This window comes from Colobus angolensis, unplaced genomic scaffold (genome assembly GCF_000951035.1).
Source record: "Colobus angolensis palliatus isolate OR3802 unplaced genomic scaffold, Cang.pa_1.0 Scaffold54, whole genome shotgun sequence".
Taxonomy (NCBI): domain Eukaryota; kingdom Metazoa; phylum Chordata; class Mammalia; order Primates; family Cercopithecidae; genus Colobus; species Colobus angolensis.
Window position 1 is genome coordinate 6,060,005 of NW_012118932.1, and position 9,367 is coordinate 6,069,371.

The window sequence follows — 9,367 nt, forward strand, 5'->3', positions numbered from 1 at the left end:
TGCAGCTAGGAATAATCACTGTATTAAAAAAATCCTGTATATACAGGTGCTATGGGATTTATTTTCAAGTTCCATTAACATTTCTCCTTTCACTCAGTCTAATTTATGTCAGATCCTGAACCTCTGAATCTCATAGTAATTTTGACAGCTAGTCTCTGCCTCAAAGCCAAAGAGCTCGAAGATGTTTTATTCACTCCATCCCTTGCCCCACTACCTCCACCCCGCCCACACACCAGCTTCAGTCTGCTATAATCAAAGACAAAATGTAAAGACAACATGTTGTTAAGTCAATTAATTAACATATTGCTTCTGGGATGAATTTTTTTGTTTTCAATTTGGTAATAATGCTTCTATTTTTGAAGATAAAAATCTCTTCTGCACACTAACAACTAACATCACAGAACCTTTCTTGTAATTACCGCAGTGATTCTAACCATGTTAAGTACTTCTTAGACTCAGGCTCTTGTCAGTAGGGATCTGGGTCCCTACAAATACTAAGTCTCATTTATTCCACAAATTAGATTCTCTTTCTAATGAAGAGCTGAGAGTTTATGCCAATTTAAGTTCTAGAATATTGTATTATCATCGTTGTTGTTATTCTAATGGTGGAATAGATCCCAGAGGCTCCAATGGAGCTGGGGAGGAGAACTGGGCTCTTGTTCTAGAGAGAAGTTGTGAAACAAAAGAATCAGCTAAGAAACTTTTCTGAAATGCAATTCTCGGTTGTTATTTATTCTGTGTCAAGATCTTCATGGCCCGCATTATGATGCATTAGGTCTGAGTAGATCTCCAAAACTCAGAATTTAACAAGTATCATATGTGATTCTCATGCAGGTGTGCATGGACAATATCTTGATAATAATTTCACTGTACCTTCAGTCTTGAAACATTGAATCTGAAAACCAACATCTGAAAATATGGGTGTTTAGAGTAATAGAGATTCTTAGCTATGTAGACTACTGCAACTTATAGTCAGACTTCAAATATAAATAAATTTAATACAAGCCTGTGTTTATCATGTAGCTGGATGCATACCTATCATCCCTTCAAAAGATGAGAATGACGCCAGCATTGTGTGTTGAGTTGAATTATTGAATGCAAAGCATAGAAAGACCTGTAAATAAATGTTTTTGAAATTGAAGCTTTCACCTGTATTCAAAATAGATTTTTGACTCAATTTACTCTAGATACTCTAGATTATCCTTCGGATATTGCCTACACACACACACACACACACACACACACAGAGAGAGAGAGAAAGAGAGAGAGAGAGACTTTACATACCCAGCATAAGAATGTACTACAGGTATATTAAATGACATGTTTTTTCCGTCTCCATTAGAATTAAAGTTACTCAGAGGGAAAATATTGAGTACCTTATACAGACCAGAAAATGTGTTGATGACTTTATGATAATTTATGAACTAGGAAAGGTAGACCAGGTACTTTTACTAGTGTCACAAATCACAGAACATAAACTGAAAAAACCAAACAGCCAAAAAGCATTTTTTGTTTTGGTAAAAAGCTTGGAACTGCTAACCTAGTTTCACCCCTTCACTGTAGACATTAGGATCATAAGGTGTACTGACAAGTGACTTGTTAGTTGATGAAGAGCCAGAACCAGAATTAAGCCTCTGAATTCCAGTCCATGGTTTCCTACTTCAGTGTACAATTGGTGTCCCTTGTTGTTGAACAGTAAATACATCATAGAACTATATTTGTTTCAGTGTGCATTTCTTAAATGTGACTAAAAGTTTCTAAATGTTCCTAAAAGTGCTTGGAAAGAAATGGTATAAAATGTATGGGTATTATAAACACCGAGTTCATAATGATTATTCTGATTGGGAAGGACAGTGAAATAGGCATGCGAAATGACAAGGTTGTGGGTGGCTTTCAACTCTGTTAGGAATATTTTATTTTTTAACAGGGGTTCCTGTGCATTTTCTAAAAAATACCGTAAGTAATTTCTAAATAGATTTTTAAAAGACATAGTGTTCTGTATATCTAAAATTAGTGTGGATTTTGATCTGTACAGTTAATGGGTCAAGACTTATTCTGCTTACTTTTAGACCTATTTGGTCTCCCTCCTTCCTCAATATGCACTTGCATATTGTGTAAACGATGTTATGTGCTTCCAATTATAAAAACACACACAGACTGGGCACTGTGGCTCACACCTGTAATCCCAACACTTTGGTAAGCTGAGGCAGGAAGATCACTTGAGGCCAGGAGTCGAGACCACTGGGGCAACATAGTGAGGCTCTGATTCTACAAAAAATAAAAGTAAATAAAATAAAATAGATAAAAACACATACCATAATATCACCCTGTAAACTTTTCTCCTATGCCATATTTCCACCAGGGATTTATAATGATTAGAATACTATTTTCGCCAACCCCATGTAAATTTACTCTACCATTCCAAACACAGTTATTTACCCCGAAAGATTATAGGGTAAACCATCTCTCTTCTTAAAGAGATGACAGCAGAAAATAATATGACAATTTAAATAACAATGATGAGATTATATACTAATGTATTAAATGAAGGTGTTATTAAATTTTTAAGTAAAAGTAGAAATATAAAAATATTGTAGTTGTTATTGTAAATCCAAGGGATAATAAAATATAAATTATTCCATTTATTCTTTTTTTAATAAAATTTTATTCAACACGCAAAAATTTATGAAATAAAGTACAACTGATTATTGCATCAATTTTGAGGAAGAAAAAAATTACATTGCAACAAAGGAAGTTATCTGTCTTCCTGGGCATAAGGTGTAGTGCCACCAATTGAAATTGGTGCCAAAATTATTTTCTGGCTATTGTAAGAATTTTAAGTAAAGCCTTTTCATTGAAAATCATTCCTTCAATTATCCTAAATATAAAACAAATGATATAAAAATATCTATTTATAGATTCTGAAGTCTCAAAAGAATTTCAGAAGATATTACATATAACCCTCATTCTGTTTCTGTTTTAGCCATCATTTCTTCTTGACTCTGTCTGGGGATGAGGACATCTACTATGTTCTGATGCAGTTTATTCTATAACTGGGTAGTGACAACTTAAAATATTCTTCCTTATATTGAGTTGAAATACTCCATATATTTCAACTCAATATCGTGTAATTCTGAATCGTGATAACATTAAAAAAAATACTACCACCTTTCTTTTAAAGACTTTCCTTTTGTAGGATAAACAAAATAGTATTAGCTCCTTCCAATATTTTGATTCAATGAAATGTTGGCTGAAACCATCTGCCCTTCTCTTGAAGGTGCTATGGTATCTGTATTTCTAAAGTAACATGTCTAATTTGAGAGTTAAACTTATGCTCAGACATAAATTTTAACAAGGTTTTGTATTTCAGGCAATCAAATGTTAAATACATAAGTCAACCTAGGATACAAGACTCTAATCCCGCCTCCTGTTTCATGCGTCTCTGGCCTGTGCATGGAGAAGACTGTCCAAGTCTTCTTGCTTTTTGCTACTCTAACCAGATAATATGTGAGTGTTCAGTCCCATATGTAACCCCAGACCGGATCTGGTGAGTAAATGCCTGGCCTAATAGTGCTAAGGTTCATATGAGGAAATATTACCACCAACAAAAACAATAGAAATACCTGCGAATGGTTGTCAACTATGATTTAATTAAAACCTCTATTTGGGTGTTTTAGAGAATGTAAAAAAATCACAAAATATTTTGTAAGCTTTCTATTTTGATATAATTGTAGATTTATATGTAGTTGTAATAAATAATATACGGAGCACCTGTATACCCTTTAACTATTTTCCACCAATGGTAATATCTTATATTACTATAGCACAATATCATAACCAGAGAATACACATAGAGAGAATCCGTTCATCTTATTCAGATATCACTAGTTTAATTGTGTGTTTGCATGTATTACCACAGTGGAAAAACAGAATACTTCCATCAGGAGGATCCCTTATGCCATTCTTTTGTAGCTACAGTCAATTCAATTCTTCCTACCATTCCTAACCCTGGCAACTAACTACTAACCTATTCTCTATTTCTGTAATTTTATCATTTCAATAATACTATATGACTAGAACCCTACGGTGTGTGTAATCTCTTGAGATTTTTTCCCCATTCACCATAAAGACCCATCCAGGTTGTTCTACATGTCAATAGTTCTTTGTTGTTTCATTTTCCTTTTTATTGTTGAGCAATATTTTGTAGTGTGGATGTATCACACTTTGTTTAATCATTTGTCCATTGGAGGACATCTGGATGTAGCGTTGGGCTGTTATGTACTTTTTTTGTACAAGTTTTTGTGTGAACATCAATTTTCATTTCTTCAGGTTAAATGACTAAGAGTGCAATCACCAGGCCATATGACAAATGCTTGTTTAGTTTTTAAGAAACTGCCAAACTGTTTTCCAGAATAGCTATATTGTTTGACATCCCCATCAGAAATACAAATCTGATACGGCATGTAAAGCTGTCTTCTATTCCAAGAATTCATTCCAAGAGCATTTGACTGTTAGCGTTGGTTATTATTGGCTTGTTATTTCAACCATCTCACCACTGGAATTAAAGTACCCTTCTAGGATTTTTTTGCTCGTTACGTCCATGGAATGGATAGTGCGTTGCACTGTCTAGACCCACTTCAGGGGTCAGGCTTTCATTCTGTCAGGTGCTGAAACTATTGTCTACTAACAGCTCACAAATACAATAACTCTTTCTACGATTTGCTCTGGACTGAAGAGAGCTGCCTCACTGAAGATGAGACCCCACCCCCTGAGGCAACCGGTTAAAAACTACTTGATGTGGGAGTATAATGACTTGGCCCTCCAGACTTAATCTGGGCCAGCTCAGCTCCAGAGCACTCCGTGGGATCACCTGCATTCTCTGTTACAACTACATCAGAGTTCAATTCCTCCCTATGCCCAGTTCTGCTTTCCTCACTTCTGGGAGTTGATCGTTAGCGCACACCCTCAAAAGTTCTGCTGCATATAAATCCATCTCCTTTTCTGAGGAACCCAACCCATGACGGTTGATCTTAGGGTACCAGGGGTAGTACAAAGACAGACACTAAAGTGGAATTTGAGAGCTGCATCACCTGCGAGTTGGTACGAGGAGGAATGATAACCTTGGCAAGATACAGCAGTACAGTTGTCCAATGTTTCACTGGTAGAGGACTGGGAAAGTATATTATTGGATGAAAAAGCTCTTCTGGTACAATATATCAGGTAATTGAGAGGTACAGGGAAGTAGTCAATAAAAGCATTATGGGATTGGATGACTGTTGCTGGGAGCTATTGATGCATTGGAGAAAGACAGTGGAAGCCTAAATGTGATTCATCATTAAGAAGTTAAAAATCATAGGGTGCCCATGACAGCGTATCAACTTATTTAATCAGAATAGATGAGCAAGATTTGGCAAATAGGTTAGAGGTCTGGAAAAATACATGGACAACAGATGTTAAGACATAAAACCTGTAAAGATTCAGATATCTGCCACATTAGAGGAACTGTTAAGTGTTCAGAGGTTTAGGGCAGCAGTTGGCAAACTGTTTCTGCAAATGGTCAAATAGTTAAGATTTAAGGCTTTGCAGGCCAGACACCATCACAACTACTCAACTTTGCCATTGAAGCACAAATATAGCCATACACAATTTGCAAATGAATGGGTTGTATGAAAATACAACTTTACTCACAAGAAAGAGGCAGTGGGCTAAATTTGGCCTATGGCCGGTAGTTTGTCGACCAGTGGTTTTTTTCTGTTTGTTTTTTGAGACAGAGTCTCGCTCAGTCGCCCGGGCTGGAGTGCAGTGGCGCGATCTCGGTTCACTGCAAGCTCTGCCTCCCTGGTTCACGCCATTCTCCTGCCTCAGCCTCCCGAGTAGCTGGGACTACAGGCGCCGCCACCTCGCCCGGCTAATTTTTTTTGTATTTTTAGTAGAGACGGTGTTTCACCGTGTTGGCCAGAATGGTCTCGATCCCCTCCTCGTGATCCGCCCACCTCGGCCTCCCAAAGTGCTGGGATTACAGGCGTGAGCCACCGCGCTGGTTTTGAGGGCATAATGGGACATCTTCTCCTTCCCAAAGTAAAGGACAAATGAAGACGATGTAAAACTTCCACCACTAGGAAGGAAGCACAACCTCTTATAGGCCTCTTTGGGGTGAAGCTAGCATATTCCGTGCTTGGGAATACTGCTGTGGTCTGTTTACCTTGTGGAATGGAAGGCTGTCGTTTCTGAGTGAGGTTCACAGTAGGAAAAAGCTCTGTAGAAGTTCAGACTATAGTGTAAGCTCTCCCAGTAGCACAAGACATGTCTATGGTGAACAAAACATGTCAAAACAATCCTTAGAACATGCTCCAATAAGAAAATCAAAGCTGACACAGCTAGTTAGTGGTGGAGTTGAGGTTTATGTATAGATTTGTCTGGACTGTGAGAACAGACACTTCATATTACCTATACTCTTTAAAACAACAAGCTTAGTCTTGCACAGCATAGGAATCAAGTAAATATATATTCAACTGCGCCAATAGTTTTGTGGTTTAGACAATTAGGGAGTATTTGTTAAGAATTGAATCTGCTTTGTGCCTGACACACATTGGCAAAAAAGAGCTTTCTGTTAAACACATTAAAGAAAGACTCAGGTAATTTTTTTTTTTTTAATTTGAAATACACAGCTTCAGGATTAAAAGGATTCTAGTTTATGGGAAGAAGCTTCACTGGGAGTCACAGTTAACTTTAGGTTTGGAAATTATTAGTAATAGTTTTCTTTTTACGGAGTCCACAGATGCATGGAAGTTTAACAACATATTCCTTGCCACAAGCAAAGAACTGATTCTTTGTTTTTCTCCTTCCTTATTAACAGAAGGATTATGCTGTGTTTTTAGTCTGGTTTATAAAAAGAAAGCCATAAGGCTTTGCTACCAAGTAAGATCACATTTGTAAGAAGATCCTTATTAATATTTGGAGAGTGTTAAATATTCCTTAATGAGAAGCAAGACTGGGCAGACTTATCAAGATATCGGCTGGTTCCAAGCCCAGAGTACATACAGATCCAGAGGCGGAGCAAACTCGTTTCTGTTCCTCCTGGGATGCCAGGAGTGTTCTAGCTGCCACTGGGGTAGAATTTGTATCAGAGAGGTCACAGGGCCTGCTGAATGAAGCTGAAGGAGGAAAAGATGTGTATTGGCAATGCAAATATAACAAGGAATAGCTCTTATTAAGGCAGATATGTCTGCAGACAGCAAATGACAGTCGAATTTTATTACATTCAGCGCTTATACAACACATGGATTGTAACTTTTGGCCTTGGGTTCCTGGGTGGAAAAAGATGAGACAGTTAATCCTTGTTGAGAGCTTATTGTGTGCCAGGCACTGTGACCATAAACAACTATCATGCTTTATTTGCTGGTTAAGAAAACATAACTATCATGCTTTGCTGGTTAAGAAAACGTAACTATCATGCTTTATTTGCTGGTTAAGAAAAAAAAAATTAAAGGCAACAGTTTTCTCCTTTTAAGACCGGTTAGTTAATTTAGATTATTCAATCCCTTCTCTTCACTACTAACAGGAGGTCGGTTATAGCTCATAAGTGCATGACAGTATTTTTCAGGTTTCCTTTAATAGATCAGATTTTATCCCATGTTCCCTGTGATTGTAATAAAATTTGACAACGTACTGAATATTTTATATTTGGACTAAAAAATTGCATTGCCTGGATTTTCTCTTGCTGTTGGAAATGTCAAAAAATTGAGAAACTTGCTTATGTACTTTTGGATGGAATGCATTGTATGAAGACACTGAAAAGTTTACTGGAGTGTCTGATTAGTCCTGATTTCCAGTGGTCTGTACAGTTCTAATTCACTGTGGGCCAATGTGGTCATTAGTTATGGGCCACACAGTTTCTGTAGAAAGTAGCAAGCACTCAGTTTTTTCATTAAAATATTTTTTTAAGTTTAATTGCAGTGAAATAGTAAGTGTTTTAAATGTAACTGTAAAGCTTTAAAGGCATTAATTTAATGAACAGGAGAGAACTTGGAACTATATACATCTACTGGGTCATGGCAAGTCCCATGGTAAGACAAATGGAGAGGTCAATCTAAAACCAGAGAGCAGCAGAACTGAGGGTTCAGTGTGCATAACCTGTGCCACTAGTCTGGGTAACAGTGGGGTGGCATGGCACCTGAAAACAGGCCAAGGCTCAGAGTCACTTCTCCAGAGGTATGCACAGTAGAAAGAGTACCTTTTTAACAATAAGTATAGGTAAATATATTAAAGATTCAGATTAAATATACACTCAAGTCATACCTTGCTTCAGTATTGTGCCTGGTGTTGGACTGGACACACACACACATGCACACACACACACTCTCTCTCAATACATCCTCATACCAGCAAGGTGAAGTGGACAGAGGTGATCCAACTTCATACGTCCTTGGAGATTGCTGAGGCTTCTTTTTGTATAAATGTCAATTAGATCAAGTTGATTAAGTTCAGTTGGTGTTGTTCAGTTCAATTATATCCTTGCAGATTGGCCCGATGATGGATTAATCAATTACTGGTAGAGATGTGTTCAAGTCTCCACCTATAACAGTGGATTTGTCTATTTCTCCTTGCAGTTCTATTAGTTTTTGTCTCACATATTATGATGCCTGTTGTTGATATATACATATTAAGGGTTGTTACATCTTCTTGGAGATTTGACACATTTATCTTTATGCAATACCCTACTTTATCCCCGAGAATATTTCTTTCTCTGAGGTCATCTTTGTCTGAAATAAATATATATATTCCAGCTTTCTTTTTATTAGTGCTAGCATGGTATATATTATGTATTTACTTTTGAGCTATCTGTGTTTTTATATGTAAGGTGGGTTTCTTGTAGGCAATATATAGTTGGGTCTGTTTCTAACACTCTGACAATCTCTGTCTTTAATTGGTGTATTTAGACAATATACATATAGAATCATTATTGATTTAGTTGGATTGACAGTTGCCATGTTTATAATGGTTTTCTATTTTCTGCATTTGTTTTTTGTGACTTTCAAAAATCTTCCCTTCTTTTGCCTATTGTGACTTTGAGCATTTTACAAAGTTCTGTTTTCTCTCCTGTTTTAGCATATCAATTATAATGCCTTAACAAAGCTTTTAATGGTTGCTATTGGCTTTAAAATACACATTTGCAGCTAATCCACTTTCAAATAACACTACATTCCTTCATGAGTAGCACAGGGACCTTGTAACAAAGTCCATGTGCTACCCAATTCTTCCCTTCTATGTTCCCTTATAACATGGCTGTCTTTTATTTCACTTATCCAAATGTCATAAACATCCAATATACTGTTACTTTTAGTACTCTGAATATGTATTTATTAGA

At 36.7% G+C, this 9,367-nt stretch overlaps 1 long non-coding RNA gene across 1 annotated transcript; it reads right to left on the minus strand.

Moving 5' to 3' along the window:
* Positions 1-1,904: 1,904 nt before the first annotated feature.
* LOC105525548 lies at positions 1,905-6,406 on the minus strand. Its single transcript, XR_001003940.1, has 2 exons — positions 6,203-6,406; positions 1,905-2,268 (listed from the first exon to the last, which is right to left on the minus strand). It is a non-coding gene; the product is annotated as an uncharacterized LOC105525548 (long non-coding RNA).
* Between the last annotated feature and the right edge of the window lie 2,961 nt (positions 6,407-9,367).